This window comes from Taeniopygia guttata, chromosome 1 (genome assembly GCF_048771995.1).
Source record: "Taeniopygia guttata chromosome 1, bTaeGut7.mat, whole genome shotgun sequence".
NCBI classification, from domain to species: domain Eukaryota; kingdom Metazoa; phylum Chordata; class Aves; order Passeriformes; family Estrildidae; genus Taeniopygia; species Taeniopygia guttata.
Window position 1 is genome coordinate 12,574,738 of NC_133024.1, and position 14,679 is coordinate 12,589,416.

General features: G+C 36.9%; 1 long non-coding RNA gene across 2 annotated transcripts in view; it reads right to left on the minus strand.

Moving 5' to 3' along the window:
• The window catches only part of LOC140682224 (uncharacterized), a 162,324-nt gene that overhangs the window by 108,328 nt on the left and 39,317 nt on the right, over positions 1–14,679 (minus strand). Inside the window, exon 1 of one of the 2 annotated variants that reach the window (XR_012053568.1) lies at positions 11,867–13,655. The exons of the other annotated variant lie outside the window; for it this stretch is intronic. This is a non-coding gene — a long non-coding RNA (uncharacterized lncRNA). Of the gene's footprint in view, positions 1–11,866; positions 13,656–14,679 lie in introns of those variants that run through there. 2 annotated transcript variants of the gene reach the window in all.

The window sequence follows — 14,679 nt, forward strand, 5'->3', positions numbered from 1 at the left end:
TAGAATACTAAAATTAAGCTAAGAACTCTACAAAGTAGCTATAAGGGTATTGCAAAAAAAATGTTCTCTCATTCAGTTCTAGAGGACTTTAGCTTAAATAAAATTTTCGTGTATTCTGAGCTTCTTGGACTCATTGAATAAACACTCACATAAATAAAATTCTAGAAGATTAGATTCTAGAGGTAGAGTCTTTATTCCAGTAAAGAATCTAAGACTAGGATATCCTATGCTACAAAGCAAAGGATAATTTGTGTACATTTAAATAGCAGTAACTAGGAATTACAGCTGTGTAAGCCTAAGAGGAGCTAGAAGTGCTTTATCCAAATGATCTTTTTCTTGCAAAATCCCATTAAATCTATCATGTACCTTTGTAGTGTCATATCTAACCTAAGTAGAAAATGAATATCAAACTAGGCATGATTTTTATAAATTGCATGTACAAGAGAAGCTCTCACAAGTTTTGTTAAGTCAGTAGTGTAGCAGTTCTGGCCATGGAGGGTCTTCTAAAGCAGAATTACAATCTTCATGGGCTAGTAAAGCAACAGAAGGATGATTTCTGCATGCTATTTTTGTAATGTGTATGCAAAGGAAGTAAGTGGGAGGAAAACACAAATGGACTTAAGCATATTGATTTGCCAAAGAGAAAAAACAGACCAAATATGAAACAAGATTCCATTTTTAGAGAAACTAAACTGAAAATGCAGGTTAGATGACAATTTCTCTTACACTAAACCTGTGCAGAATAAAGAGGAACAAACACTCCTTCTCTGTCATCTCCCATAATTTTTCTGCTGTTTCCCCTTCAAACATCATGTTATATAACTTTGGGCAAGTCCTCAGTTGTGACAGAAATAGGTTGTATCCAAGGCCAGAAAAAATGAAGTTTCCACATAAGCAATTCTATCCAAGTACTTTGAAGAAGCAGCTGGTGGAGAATGGGGGAGCTGGGAGCAGTAGGGCAGGGAAATTTAGGCAGGACCTTTTTGGCCACTGAGGTGCATGAGTCTTGCAGGCCCACTCTCCAAATTATGAGCTCCCACTTGATTTACCTATTAACTGCAGAGAAGTAACACACCCACATTCACACTTCCAGGTCAGGAATCAAAGAATCATTAATGTTGGAAAGACCTATAAGGTCATTGAGACCAACCATTAAACTAACAGCCCCATGTCCACCACTAAACCGTGTCTCTGAGCACAACATTTACAATTCTCTGAAGTTCTTATGTGACTATTGCCAAGGAAATCCAACCCTGGCAGCTGCTAGAGCTCCATGCTGCAGCCTCATCCATGCAGTTCTCAGCCTGGCAAGGAGTTTTCCTCCACTACCTGCTACTGCCACACTAAAGGCACTGGAAGGCAGATTCCCTTAAATCCCACCTGGCCAGTTCTGATATTCTTTAGCAGACTCAGTTGGAGATTTTTTTCTTTCTGTTAAATATTATGCATTAATTTTGAATGTCAATTACATTTTTTTAAAATAACTAATACAGCCATACAGATTCACACCAAACAGGAATAGTATGGTACTCCTTAATTTTTCAAGATGTATGGAAGCCCCACTTAAAATTAGACATTCCCAAACCCAGCAACCTGAAATGGCTTCTACATTTGTCCTCTTCTTTATATTTAATGGCTTATTCCTCTGTTATTCTGCAGAATTATTCTGAAAGAACTAAGAAATTATTCCGTATGTTATGAACGTTGATTTTCTAAGTACACAACCTCTGATTCTACAAGCCTAACTGATTTATTCCTAGCTTTTTCATGAACAACCATCCTTAACTTAGCTCTAAACAGAAGTTTCATACATTTCAAATATTGTTAGAACTTTGATATTCTTACCTGCCTGCTGCTTTCAGCTCTTTAATAGCCTGAGCCCCTCTGAAACCACAGCTCTGTCATTAAGTGCTAAATAAGTGTTTGATGTGTTCAGTTTGGTGTTTCCCTGCACTCCCTCTGCCCGTTCTCTGACATTTGTCCTTTTGTAGGCTACAGAGTGAAAGCAAGTCTATTAAGCTGCAACTAAGAAAATATAGGGGGAAAAAAAATCTCTGATACAGATTACTGAACAGGCTGTGAAAAGAGGAATAAAGATATTTTTCTTCTGAGACCTGTGAATTTTTTTGATTCTATAAAGTCATTACTAAATAATTTTTGGTGGGGATGTTTGTAAAAAGCTTTCACAAATATACATCTCCTTTTTAATTAGTGTTTTAAAAGATGTCCTGCAGATATGGGTAGGCAACATGATACATCACTGTCATTTTGTCAGCTAGATTCTTCAATCAAACTCCCATTCTGCTGCATGTATCAAAGGGGGAATGTCTGATTATGTTCCTGCTGAATTTTAAAGACCAGAGTAATAGCAAAAACTAAATAAATATGCACAATATAGAAGGAAGGAGGAACATTCATAAAAAAATCCTCAGCTTACTTCCACTATGCTGAACAGCAAAATATGAATCATCTGGTTAGTCTTGAATAGAAAATGTAGTTTAGGACTAAGACTAACTGCAAATGTCAGAACAGCACAGATGAAAACATTTTGATAGACCAATAAACACATTTAGGACCTTATGCTGTGGTTAATTTTAGCAATTTTGCCTCAGTCAGAAGCAGCACTTGGTTTACAAATATTTAGGAGGTCAAGTATGAAGTGTTCTTTGGAAAATTCTGTGTAGAACATTTTAATAATAAACTAAACATTTGTCCTAATCTTATTCTAAATAAACACACAAAGACAACATAATCCTTCAGAATTAACCTTCAGATCAAATACAAGTACTCAGTAAAAAAGGAGTAGCTCTTTCTCAGCTCATTTTCCGTGCCTTAGGGTATTATTTAGCAGGTTTGTAAAAATTTAGTTTAGACTCAAAGACGCATTCTATTCCAAGCTGTTTTTGCTAAAAACATACCAGGAAGTAGCCCCCATTCTTCAGCTTAAAAACAGAGGAAGCAGAGATGTGTGCCCTAAAAACCCTAGGTGCCAAAAGTTGTTCCTAATATACCACCACAGATGTCTCCATGCCTGACTTTAGTCATCACAATGAATATTTCTGAATGAAAATAATCATGTTTAGAGGGAACAAGTTCTGAAGCCACTTAAATTGGGAGGAAAAAGTGATTAAAGTGGCACAGATAAGGTTGAGTTTTTTTCAGAGTAGGCAAGAAAAAAGGTTTCTTAAGTAAGTACAGAACAAAAGCCAAGCATCAAATAGTGGTACCACAAAGCTCTTCTAAGATGATTATGAATATAACCTTTCTTTCCAAACATCCATAGAATAAATTCAGTTAAGTCTGAAAGTTTCCTCTTTTCTTGACTTCTCATTTCATTTTCTAATTTCCTTGTATTAATACAGCCATGGAGATCCACGTTCCAAAGAAACAGATAATAAGGGCTCAACCAAAATGCCATCTCTCCTCCCATTGCTGCTGAAGCTGAGGGGTATGTGTACCTTATCTCATTACCCGAGCAGATGGGGAGGCTTATTCCAGTTCTTGGAAGCCTGATTACAAAGGTGTCATGCAGGGAAAGCTAATCAGAGGATCCTTTCTGCTAAGTGAATCCTGGCTCATGGTTGACAATAGACTGAAATCAGTAGCACAGAGATGGACTTCCAGAAGCTTGTTCTACTAATAATGACAATCTGTGGCTTGTAAAGCAGGACTGTTCTAAAAATACTCAAGAGATTAACTAAAAGAGAGGCAATATTAGCTGTGAACTCCATGGCTTTTCTCAATAAGTGTCAAAACCTCAAAGCTATTGAAACATTGTTTTTTGCATTTAATATTTACAATGCTGTGATAGTAGCAATGAGATAATTATAGCACTTCTGCTACCAAGGCCATGATTCACCAAAGCCAAACATCAAGTCATTATTTCTGTCATTCCACTAGAAGGGGTGAGGAGGGCTAAAGGGAAGGGGAGAGTAATGTAGGCTTTTACTTTGAGACACTGTTTACAGAAGCAGAATTTTGTTTCCAGCACAAAGCATCTTGCAAGTGAATTACCATGGAGTTTTTGCTACCTTCATACTTTTGGGTTTTTTCCTCCCTATATCTTGTTAATGACCAACTCAAAAGACTAATGCAACGAGAAAGAGGGCACATGAAGGGCTCAGTCAAGCTGTCAATTTGTGAAGTGCCCCAGTTTTTCAACCAGGAATACTGCAGGTTCTGTGGAATTCAGCTATTTCATGATGATAATGCACAGTATAACTTATCATGTGGTGAAGCTAATCATGAAGCTAATATGACATTGCTTTAGGAATTTTTATAGGCCATCTGTACTACCTAAGTAGTTATAGGGGAACCCACTTTTCCAAACATCATCCATGCCTTTCAGAGATACAGCAAATTAGAGTAACCTGAAAACCCCTTAAGGAAAAAACAAAATCTAAGATTGTGGTCTGGGATCTCTTTTAAAGCACTTTTGCTCAAGATGAATCAAGCATCATATCAGCAGGGTCATAAATTAAACAGATACATTCTGTCCACCACAAGTGTCCAAAAATTTAGTCTAAATTTAGCCACAATCTGGAATAACCTGTTTTTCAGAAAGCATTGCCTCAAGTTAATTGGAAGTAAAATCTTCCCTTTAATATTGTCTGAATGATATCCCAGAAAACAAAGGGGAAACTTTACTACTTAGTAGTCCAAGGTAATCAAGTCTCTCTCTCCTCTTTTCAATTGCTATGCGGCAAAATACAAAGTACAGTTATAGGCTGTAAGATACATGAAGAAATTTTTTAGTGGCATTACTTGCTGGTAAAGCTCCAAAGCAATCACCATTCTGGTTTTGGGCACCATTAGCCAAGGAAAATACAAAACAGTTGGGATCAGAGTGGGAAAGTATTTTAAGAGGAGTAACAAGCGTGATCAAGGTTGAAAAGAAATTATATTATTTTGCCTAACAAAGACTAAAGGCAAATGTGTGTAACAACTTTTTTTATCTTTTACACTTTAAATTATTAATTAGTGGAGAATAAACATTTCTTCACATCTGATGAAGAAAAGGAAAGCAGTAGTGGGTTTAATAGCAGCAAGAGACTTTCAGGTGAAGTGCATAGCACTACAGATGGCTAAGTACTGGAAGAGAGTGCCTAGGGAGGCAGCCAAATTGCCATTATTATATTTAGAACAAACTAGATAAATATGCATCAGGAATAACATAGGAAGATCCAATTCTACCTTGGGGCTGAAAGTGAAAAATGACCTCTTCAAAATTTCTCCCAAGCTTATTTTACAGGATTTCTGCTAAGATTCTTTGCTATCTGGCCTTCTCAGACCCCAGCAAGCTCCCTGCTTGAATGCACGACAGGTTTTTGCTGTTATCCAGATGAGAAACTAGCAATTGACTCAGGTCCTGCCATGCTGAGATTCCAGAAGTTTGCTGGCAAGTCAGCACTATTAGTGGAAAAATCCTTTAAGAATTCTGCAGTAGTACAAGATTTAAAAGCTTGAATTTATGGACAGCATTGTCCAATTGTAGATGTGGACTTGCTGTGTTTACAGCACTTGAATGTGCTTTTTGTCAAAGCACATAAGGCCCATTTCAGGCCACTAATCCTCATTTACACAGCAATTTAACTCAAATCAACTTTATATTAGTAATATATGTTCCATATACTCAGCTGGATGGGATTTTGTTAATATTGAATTTGTTTGTAATCATATAGATAGAAGTAATTGCATCACATATGAAAGTAACATTGTGCCACTCTGGATCACAAACAGAGCTCAATTAGGGCTTGCATAACATTCCTTACTACTGTTATTATCTTCTCATAGGTATTCTGCACAGAAAATCTAGAATTATTTCAAAACCTGTTTTTATTTTCATAGTTCTTCATTGCCTGAACTAGTAGACAATTTTCTCAGGAGAAAACTTGAAAACAGAACATCACAAATCCCACTGTTCTTCAAGTGCAAACTTCATCTCCTCACTTTGTAATTAAGTACATAAATCAGTATTAATACATTTTAAAAAGTAATAACCTAAAATATTACTGAAGAGACACTTTTCATCTTTTCCAGCTGTGGAGTGAATGGCCAAATTACACAACTCCGAATACTTGTGCTGCTTAATGCATTGCTTGAAAAAGCAGTAATAGATAGTAGCTAATCAGGCTGGGGAACGTAAATAATTTTTTAAGATCCTGGCTACAATTTTGAATTCTATTGGATGCATTACTAATCATGAAAAGACTCAAAAGGGATTAATCCATCCACGTATACTCAAAATTTCTAAAAAAAGAAATCTTGGAGTGTCGCCACAGGCCCCCAGCTGGGTAATAATTAGCATTGACTCCATGATTCTCAGAATCAATCACTTTATTATATTATACTTATTAAGAAACCCTTCGCCTTTACCAACAATCATGATACAGGTGGACCCATTTGGTCCTTCCATCTAAACACCATCCCCAGTGTCCAATTAAGAAATCACCCTTTGGTTAACAAACCTCCATAACACATCCCACATGTTCACAACAACAGGTGCAGCAAGTGAAGATGAGATTTATTTATCATTCTTTTCGCTGATCTTCTCACAATGCCTGGGAAAGTTGTGCCCGTTGTCTGTGGCCAGAGAGCTGCTGGCACATTGGAGGAAATTGTACTAGTATTTTCATAAAAAGGACTAACTCTGAAAAGGAGCCTCACCTCAAGGAAGCCAAACACATGAAAAGTTTAAGTGCTTCAACCTCTGGTTGAAAGAATGTCTGTTTGGAGCTTTAATCTCTAGCAGGGTAATAGACTAAGAAGTAGCTCCCAGTATATTGAAAGTTGTTAATTAAGTTCAAGAAAAAAAAGCTACCAAATTAGAACTAGTTACAAGAAGGTCAACTCAAAGACGTGCAGAGGATCTACAGATACAGACCAACAAGGATATCTTAAGATATGAACTGTTATGACTCATAAAGGTAGATACATTAACCAAAAGAAATTGTTACTCAGTGGGGTAATTCAGCATGGAAAAAACATTACAGCGTTGTGGCAAACAGTGCTTCCAATACCCCAATAACTCAGAGCAATCAAACCTGGGCATTTCTACATGGTACAAGAAATGTGTCTTAAATGAACGTGAGTCATGTAGCTAGCAACAGCAAACAAGAGGGGATACTTCTCTTTAGCATGGAAGTTGTAGGAGGACTAATTGCAAAAAAAAAAAAAAAAAACCACCAACACAACCACCTTACAGAAGACAAAAGAAGAGGACAGACAAAAGGAAAACCTGAGAGCATATTGCCTGTGAAAAAGTCACAAGTTTAACTGTATTTAGAAGACTGGAATGAGAATTAGAACAGTCTTTCAGTAAGAATGGAGGGGAGCAGACAAAAACATTAGCCATTTTAGAGGACTACTCCAAAATAATAGCTTTAATGCTGACTAATACCAGCAGACACCATTACTTGGCTAGGCCAAGTAGTAACGATTCCCAAAAATGATTCTTTTTTCTTGACTATTCTTTGAATTCTTAGATGCAGTTTTGAGCAACCTTCCACCTACTTCATGGAAAACATAGGCTGAAAGCCCTGCAGGGTAATTGAAACTGGAGTGGCCACACTCCCTAAGTGCTCAGCCTGTATAAAACTTCCATTATTTTAGTGTCAGAAAAATAAAACAGATTGGCTTAAACAAGTACCTTTTAATTCCAATCTTACTCCTACCTCCCTTCATCTTGAGAACCAGTGGTTTAACTCCTCCATCACAGAAAGATGTGGTGATAAAGATGGGAAAAGAAAGTTTTGACAAGTATCACCACTCCAGAGGGAGAGAACACTACTTTAAACTAAGAAGAAAAATAAGAATCTGCCTTCAATTAACATCCTCAGCTTGAGAAACACTGATTTATACTAAGCAATCTGAATAGATTATAACTATTCTAACTATGGCTGAAGTTACCAATGGCTTATAACCATACTGTTTTCCCTAAGCTACGGGAAAATTTTTGGTTGTGTTTGTAAGAAACACTACAAACAAGACACCTCTTAAAAATGATTAGTTTGTCATTAGCATAGAACATGATAACTTTTTTTTCAGTGAAGCTCATAACTTAACATTTGCAGATTCAATCATGATATTTCTGATATAAAAGTATAATTCCATAGCTTTGTGTAACCATAGCTTTGTAATAAACAAACAGATACAACAAAACAAAACACACAAAGCAACAAGGAAAGCCACACAAAATAGTATATTTGATATATCACTAAGTGCTGAACTTCATACTGGTAAAAAAAATATTTGTCTGCCATAGTGGTAAGTGCATTTTCAAGGAATTTACTAATTTTAACGGAAGTTCATGGTATTTACTACACTGCAGAAAACAACCAAACCGAATGTCACAGCTGAATTTTCTCATCTTTATTTTCACTATGTTAAATGATAAATGTTCATGACAATTTTCACTTGAACAGAGTTCATCAATAATTAAAGAAGAAATAACTTGCTGTTAAAATAGGTTCCTTTCTCAGAGAGTTTTCCCTTCATCTCCTCCATGTTAAAGCTGGCACATCACAAAGTGACAGGTGACTTTTATGAGGATTGATTCATGCCAGTCTCTGAAGAGTAATTAAGTTCAATAAAAGCCTGTCAATATCACTTGATATCAGTTGTCACTTTATATCAAGTATAAAAGGTACAGATACACAGAGAGATGGACAAAAACTGCAAGGACAGAAAGTGCAATTCAGCTAGGACAAGGTGATGCTAAATATTAAACACCTACAGGAATGAAGTCACTGCCTCGCCTTAAAAACTGTTGTGACCACCCCTAAAGGCCAGTCCTCAGTCATTAGTCAAAAGCACAAATACTCCCAAAATGAAAGGTGAAAACTCATTTCTTTCCTCTCTTCAAAGGACATACAGTCCATGCTCACCCACCTGCGGATCCAAACCTCATAGAATTTCTTAAGGCATTGGAAGAGGATAAGAGAAAGAAAACATATGAAAGGAATAACTGTTCTCTTTTCCCTCAAGTGAGCGTACAGTTTTATGCTTAACATAGGCACCTACACAGTGAGAGCCATAAACCCAAATCACACTCCAAGCTTGAGGCTAGTTATCCCATCTCTTGGATGAAGTGTTTCACATAAGAAACCTGCAGATAAAAAGAACCCACAGCCTTTAAAAACTGTTCTGAAAGCAAGAAGAGAATCCTATTCTGTCAGCAAGCCAGAGATTCTATGCAGTCAGAAAGGACATAAACACTTACATCAAGATGAAGCAGTGCTGCAAGCCACTAGCAGCAGAACTCTACAGGCTTTAATCCCAGCAAGAACACCAAGTAAAGAGCGATAAAGCTCAACCTCCAGCCTTTGCTCTATAGCACTTGCCCATTAACCAATCCCAGCGAGATGGAGACAGAGACTTTTCTGGAAAGGCTGCCTGTGAAAGTGCTCCACCCTTCCCCTGAGTTTTAATTCACACTCTCTGATTAATACAACTGTACCAGAAGCTGAGGACTACATGGCCTAGTGGGGAGCAGCTGCCCTTTTAAAGTTAAATGAGTTAAAATTAATTGAACATAAGAAACTCAAACTGCAAGTGGGGAAGGCTCATGCAGGGATGTTAAGAAAAGAGAGGACGTGGTAAGTTAAAAAAAAAAAAAGGACTTTACATGTGGAAACCTGGTAAGGCCTCTAGGATACACAGACCTGAACATTAAATAAAATAGTAGGTGCTCAAGGATGAATTTAGAGGGGGTTGATACATTTGAAGTTTCAGAACAGGAACAGTGGGTGCTGATAAAGAATAGCTGATAGCGAATAGACTTTGGTATGTGGCAGGCGATCCAAGAAAAAAAAAAAGAGAGGTAGGTTTCAGCTTTTGAAGAAAGGAGTGATGGCTCTGTGAAATACAGTGGAAATTGGGTTTTTTCATGGGTTGCTAGATGGCTCAGTCATACAAACTGTCATGACAGACAGAAGCTAAATACTCTTAAAATCCTGATGTTAAATGCCTAACTCCCTTATGTCCTTTTTTTTCCTTTCCTACCTCAGAACAGATCTTCTGGCCAAATTGTGATTGGGCCCAGATGAACAATCTGAATTGGAATTACTTTATTATGTCTGATATTCATCTCATAATGAACCATTACTCACCATTTTATATTCTCATATTCCTATCAATGATCTAGAAATGAAAGGTTTATCTACATCCTGTCCATTTCCTTTAGGATGTAATTCTCAAGCTTTCATATACAGATCACTGGAGGCACAGAGAGTAGTTCTTTGTTTTTTTAAGGAAATCATTGTTCTGTACATAGTGAGGTTTTTTAGGAGTCATATTTCATAATGAGTTTTAGAAGTTTTTAGGTGATTTCATGACCAATTAATCTGAAATCCTTGTACAGTTCTTTTTTTTCCTGTGCTTGGAATAGCAGCTCCACATCTGTTGCTGGTAACTTTAGAGTGATTATTCAACTTTGACCACAACTTACAAAGCAGTAAGAAATAAAATAACAGAGGCCAAAGTGAAATGAAAAAGAGTGGTTTGGTCTGCAACATTTTCAGCTAACAGGGGAGATTTAATATTAGCAAATGCAAAACCTAGTGTACAGGAAATGGAAGAATACATATAGAAAGAGGTGAGCATAATAATTAAAACATGTCAAGGAAATATTTTCTTTTTTTTTTCTTTTTTTTTAATGGCAGAAAGGGTTTAAATCCAATACAGTTTTTCAAAAATTGTTGATTCTTTCAAAGACTCTTCTGCCTGTTATAAAACCTGCAGGAGGAAATATCTACATGAAATCTTGATGTCTTCATTAAGGCGTTATCTATTCTAAGAACATTCTCAATTATCATGATCATCACTAGCATGTTTTATAGCATGTTCATTTGTTTTTCCCCCTTCTGAAATGTTATCAAATATTAAATTTACTGTAAATCAATCAAAAACATTTTCTTTATTTTAACTTTAATCACAGTGTTGTAGTGTGTAATAAATAAAATACAAAAATACCGAGTCATTGTTGTCAGTTCTTTTAATAATAACGTGAAAAACCTTGAAGTTTATAGCACTACTAATTTGAGCATAACCTGCCATTAATTTTAATTTTTTTAACTAATATCTTTTATAACAAATATAACTTATTTAAAACTTATTTCTAACTCACCATCTTAGTATATCTGAAAAGTTAGGAACTTGTATTCCTAACCACAAAAAATATACTAAAAAACCACTGAATTAAAATGAGCAGGCTAGTTCATAAACATCTTCCTTAAGGAAGAAACAAATTTAAAACTCAACTTTTAACAAAATTAATTTTAGTTACTCTTCTGGCTGCATTTTTAGAAAAATTTAGTAAAATATTGTAATCTTATTTTTACACCTGAAATAAAGCTTCTACATAAATCAGTCATGAATTTTCTGATATCCAAGTGTTGTAAACACTCCTCAAAATCCAATGTTGTCATGGATATAAACATTTAGCTGCACATACAAACATTTAGTATGCACAGAGAAGACTCAAATCCAACTTCAATAATATTGCCACAGTTTTGGAAAGTGAAGGTGTACTTTTTATTAATTTCATGACAACAACATTGAGTTTGTGGCCTCAGAAGGAGAGAGCAGATTCTCAATAACAGTAAATTTTGACTTTCTTTGAGAGTGTGGTGAGCTGAACTTTTCTGGCTGGCAGATGTCCACTCAGCCACTCTCTCACTCCCATTCCTCAACAGCACAGGAGGAGAAAATATGGAAAAGCTCATAGGTGGAGATAAAAACAGAGAGATTGCTTATGAGTAATCACCATGAGCAAAAAAGTCTGCATGTGGAGGAAATAGATTTAATGTATCACTTATGGGATTAAAAACGAAGTAGCAGAAATAAACTCAAAACCACATCACCTTACCGTTCTCCCTTCCTTCTTCCTTGACTCAGCTTCATTCCTGTGTGCAATCTTCTATCTCCTCCTCCTCTCCCTGGTGGTGCAAGGAGATGGGACAAGGGGAGCTGTGGTTAGTTCATAACAATTTGACTCTACTGCTCCTTTTTCCTCATACAGTTCCCATGCTCCAGCATTGGGTCCCTCCCAGAACCAGACTTTCACAGCCTGCTCCAAGGTGAGTCCTTCCCACAGGCTGCAGCTCTTCGAGAGCTGCTTCAGCACGGATCCTCTCCAAGGGGTAAAATCCATCAGGCCTTCACCTTCAGCATGGCTCATCCACAGGCTGAAGTTCCTGCCAGGAAACCAGACCCTGTGGGGGCTCCTCTTCTGACAGGAATTTGCTGGTCCTCCATGGGCCCTCATCTACTGTCCACTGGTTACGGGGAGTAACTGCTCTGTCATGAGGTTCTCAAAGGCTGCATGGACGCCTGCAGTACCTCCTGGCCCTGCTCATTCTCTCACCACAGAGCTCAGAGCTATTTCTCACTTTCCCTCAGTTCTCACTGATGGCAGCACTTTGTCCTTCCTTACCATTTGCCCTGCCTGTGTGACTTTGCCCCACTGTTGTGGCTGCAGGACTCAGCTGTGCCCTGGAGTGGCTCTGGAGCCCTGTGTGTTTGGGGCACAGAAAGCATTTCAGTCTGCAGTCCTTGAAAACACAGCACTCTGAGCCTTAACTTTCAGGTTTTTAATAGAGTAGTTGAATGTCATCAAATTAGACAGTTTCCTGCTACTATGAAAAATTATAAAATAATTTTGCCACTCTATTTTTATCATATTGGTTTTTGTCCATGCTCATTTCAGCATAAAAGTGCTTCCTTTGTGCTACACTTTAAGTCCAAATTACCATCCAGCTTCAGCTAAGGAATTGGAAATCAATTCCTCAAACATTATATTGATGACAAGTAAATGATAGGCAATTCACAACAATCAAACTGAAAACTTTTGGGCAGAGAATCAACATAAATATTTATGTACATACCAATGGAAAATAAGCTACATTCTAGGCTTACTGAATTATATGCAGATTCTTGTTTCAGAGTACAGAATAATTTGTGCAGAGAATATTTATTTTATTTCTACTATATAGATCAAGCTGTATAAAAATATGTGATAACCTTGATTTAGATACCTGATAAGTAGTTAGCACAAAATATAGATCTGAGAAAATCCTGTGTGAATGTTTGTTATCTCTTATGGCTTGGATCTGCTAATATGCTGAAATACAGACTGTGTTGGAAGACAATAAGCAAATAAAGAATTGTTTGTTGAACATGCTGATAGCATGATGAACAGATCAGTTATTAATACTAAAAAACATCATGCATAGGGTGTGCACAAAGCTCCCAAAAGGTAGAGGTGGAAGGAAAATAGTTTTCCTGTTCTGTCTGTATTAACCTTTTCTATTCCTTTGATTTTTTTTTCATAGTGTAAGAAAGACAATGGGAAATAACTCCATTAATGATCTGCTGAAAACACCAGAGTAAATGCTACCCCTAGGTTTTGCTCATTCCCAGATATCCAGGTTGCAGAGGACAAGTTGATGTACAAAATAATATAAGTGACTGGATCTTGAGGACTGATAACTTTATCTAGAGGGAGAATTGTACCTCCCCAAAGTTCATATCTGAGGGTCCAAGCAATGAAAATACTGAGTGCTTAGTAAATTAAAATCTGTAAAGGGAATTATGTATCAACAATTATGTACCCGAAAAATTTCATACCTCTAACTCATTTTTTCTTACCTGAAAAAGAGATTTTGAAATAACAGACTTAGGGAAAAAAAAAAAATCAGTGTTTCCATGTGTAAAAAGTTATGGAGGCAAAAACTGTTAGCCATAAATACGAAGTTTGACCTACTCTGTAAAGGCCCTTTTTTTTCTCAGTGATGAAAAAACACTTGGAATAAAAGGTTTGCACAGCCAATTGCCTAATTCAAGTGATCTGAAGAGTTCCTACAATGCAGTTTGCATTTCTTCATACTTCAGCGTCTCATCATTTGTCAATGAACACAATGAGGAGAGAGCAAAAGACAGACAAAGCGGCAGACATGACAATGTGCTCTGGCAGAGGAACAGAGGGGTACAATTAGGTGGGATCCAGAGGCTGTTAGTAGAGGCAGCAAGGCAAATTAGTAGTGTAAAAAGGTGATCTATTATTCCTCAGTGAACAGTGCTGCAATTATTTTCTCTCTCTGTATGGCAGGTCTTTCCCCCCGCCCCTCCTGGCTTTTTAATTTTGCCATAGCATTAACTGAGTGAAAGCTTTGTCAGGGTTGCACTAATATGGCTGGTGAACTTTTGTCTTATATTTCACAGGCAGAAATTATTTGTGAAGACTTTGAGATGTTTGGAACCAGTAGGTCTCATAAGCAGAGTAGTAGGAGGTGGCCCCACCAGGTCACTGCAGTCAGAAAGATTCTATAGGTCACACAAAGTTAGCATATATTTCCCTTTCCCTATGCAGACAAAACTTGAGGGCAGAAAAAACATGAAAAATGTTTTTGGTCCATTAGTCCTACAATTTAGAAATAAAGTGAAAATGAAAGGAGTACTTGTCAGTAGGTTATCCTTTTTCTTTTGCCATAAAGTGACTTTTCCTGTGACAATGTAAATCTCTTAGTAAATGCGTGTTTCTAAAACAACTGCATGTTGCAATAAAAGTAGCAATACGCATTAGGGGGTAGCAGGGACAAATAAAGATGGAAAGTAAATTTTTAACTATCTTTAGATGGAAAATGCAAGTCACTGCAAGATGGCAAAATTAATGGGCTCCCC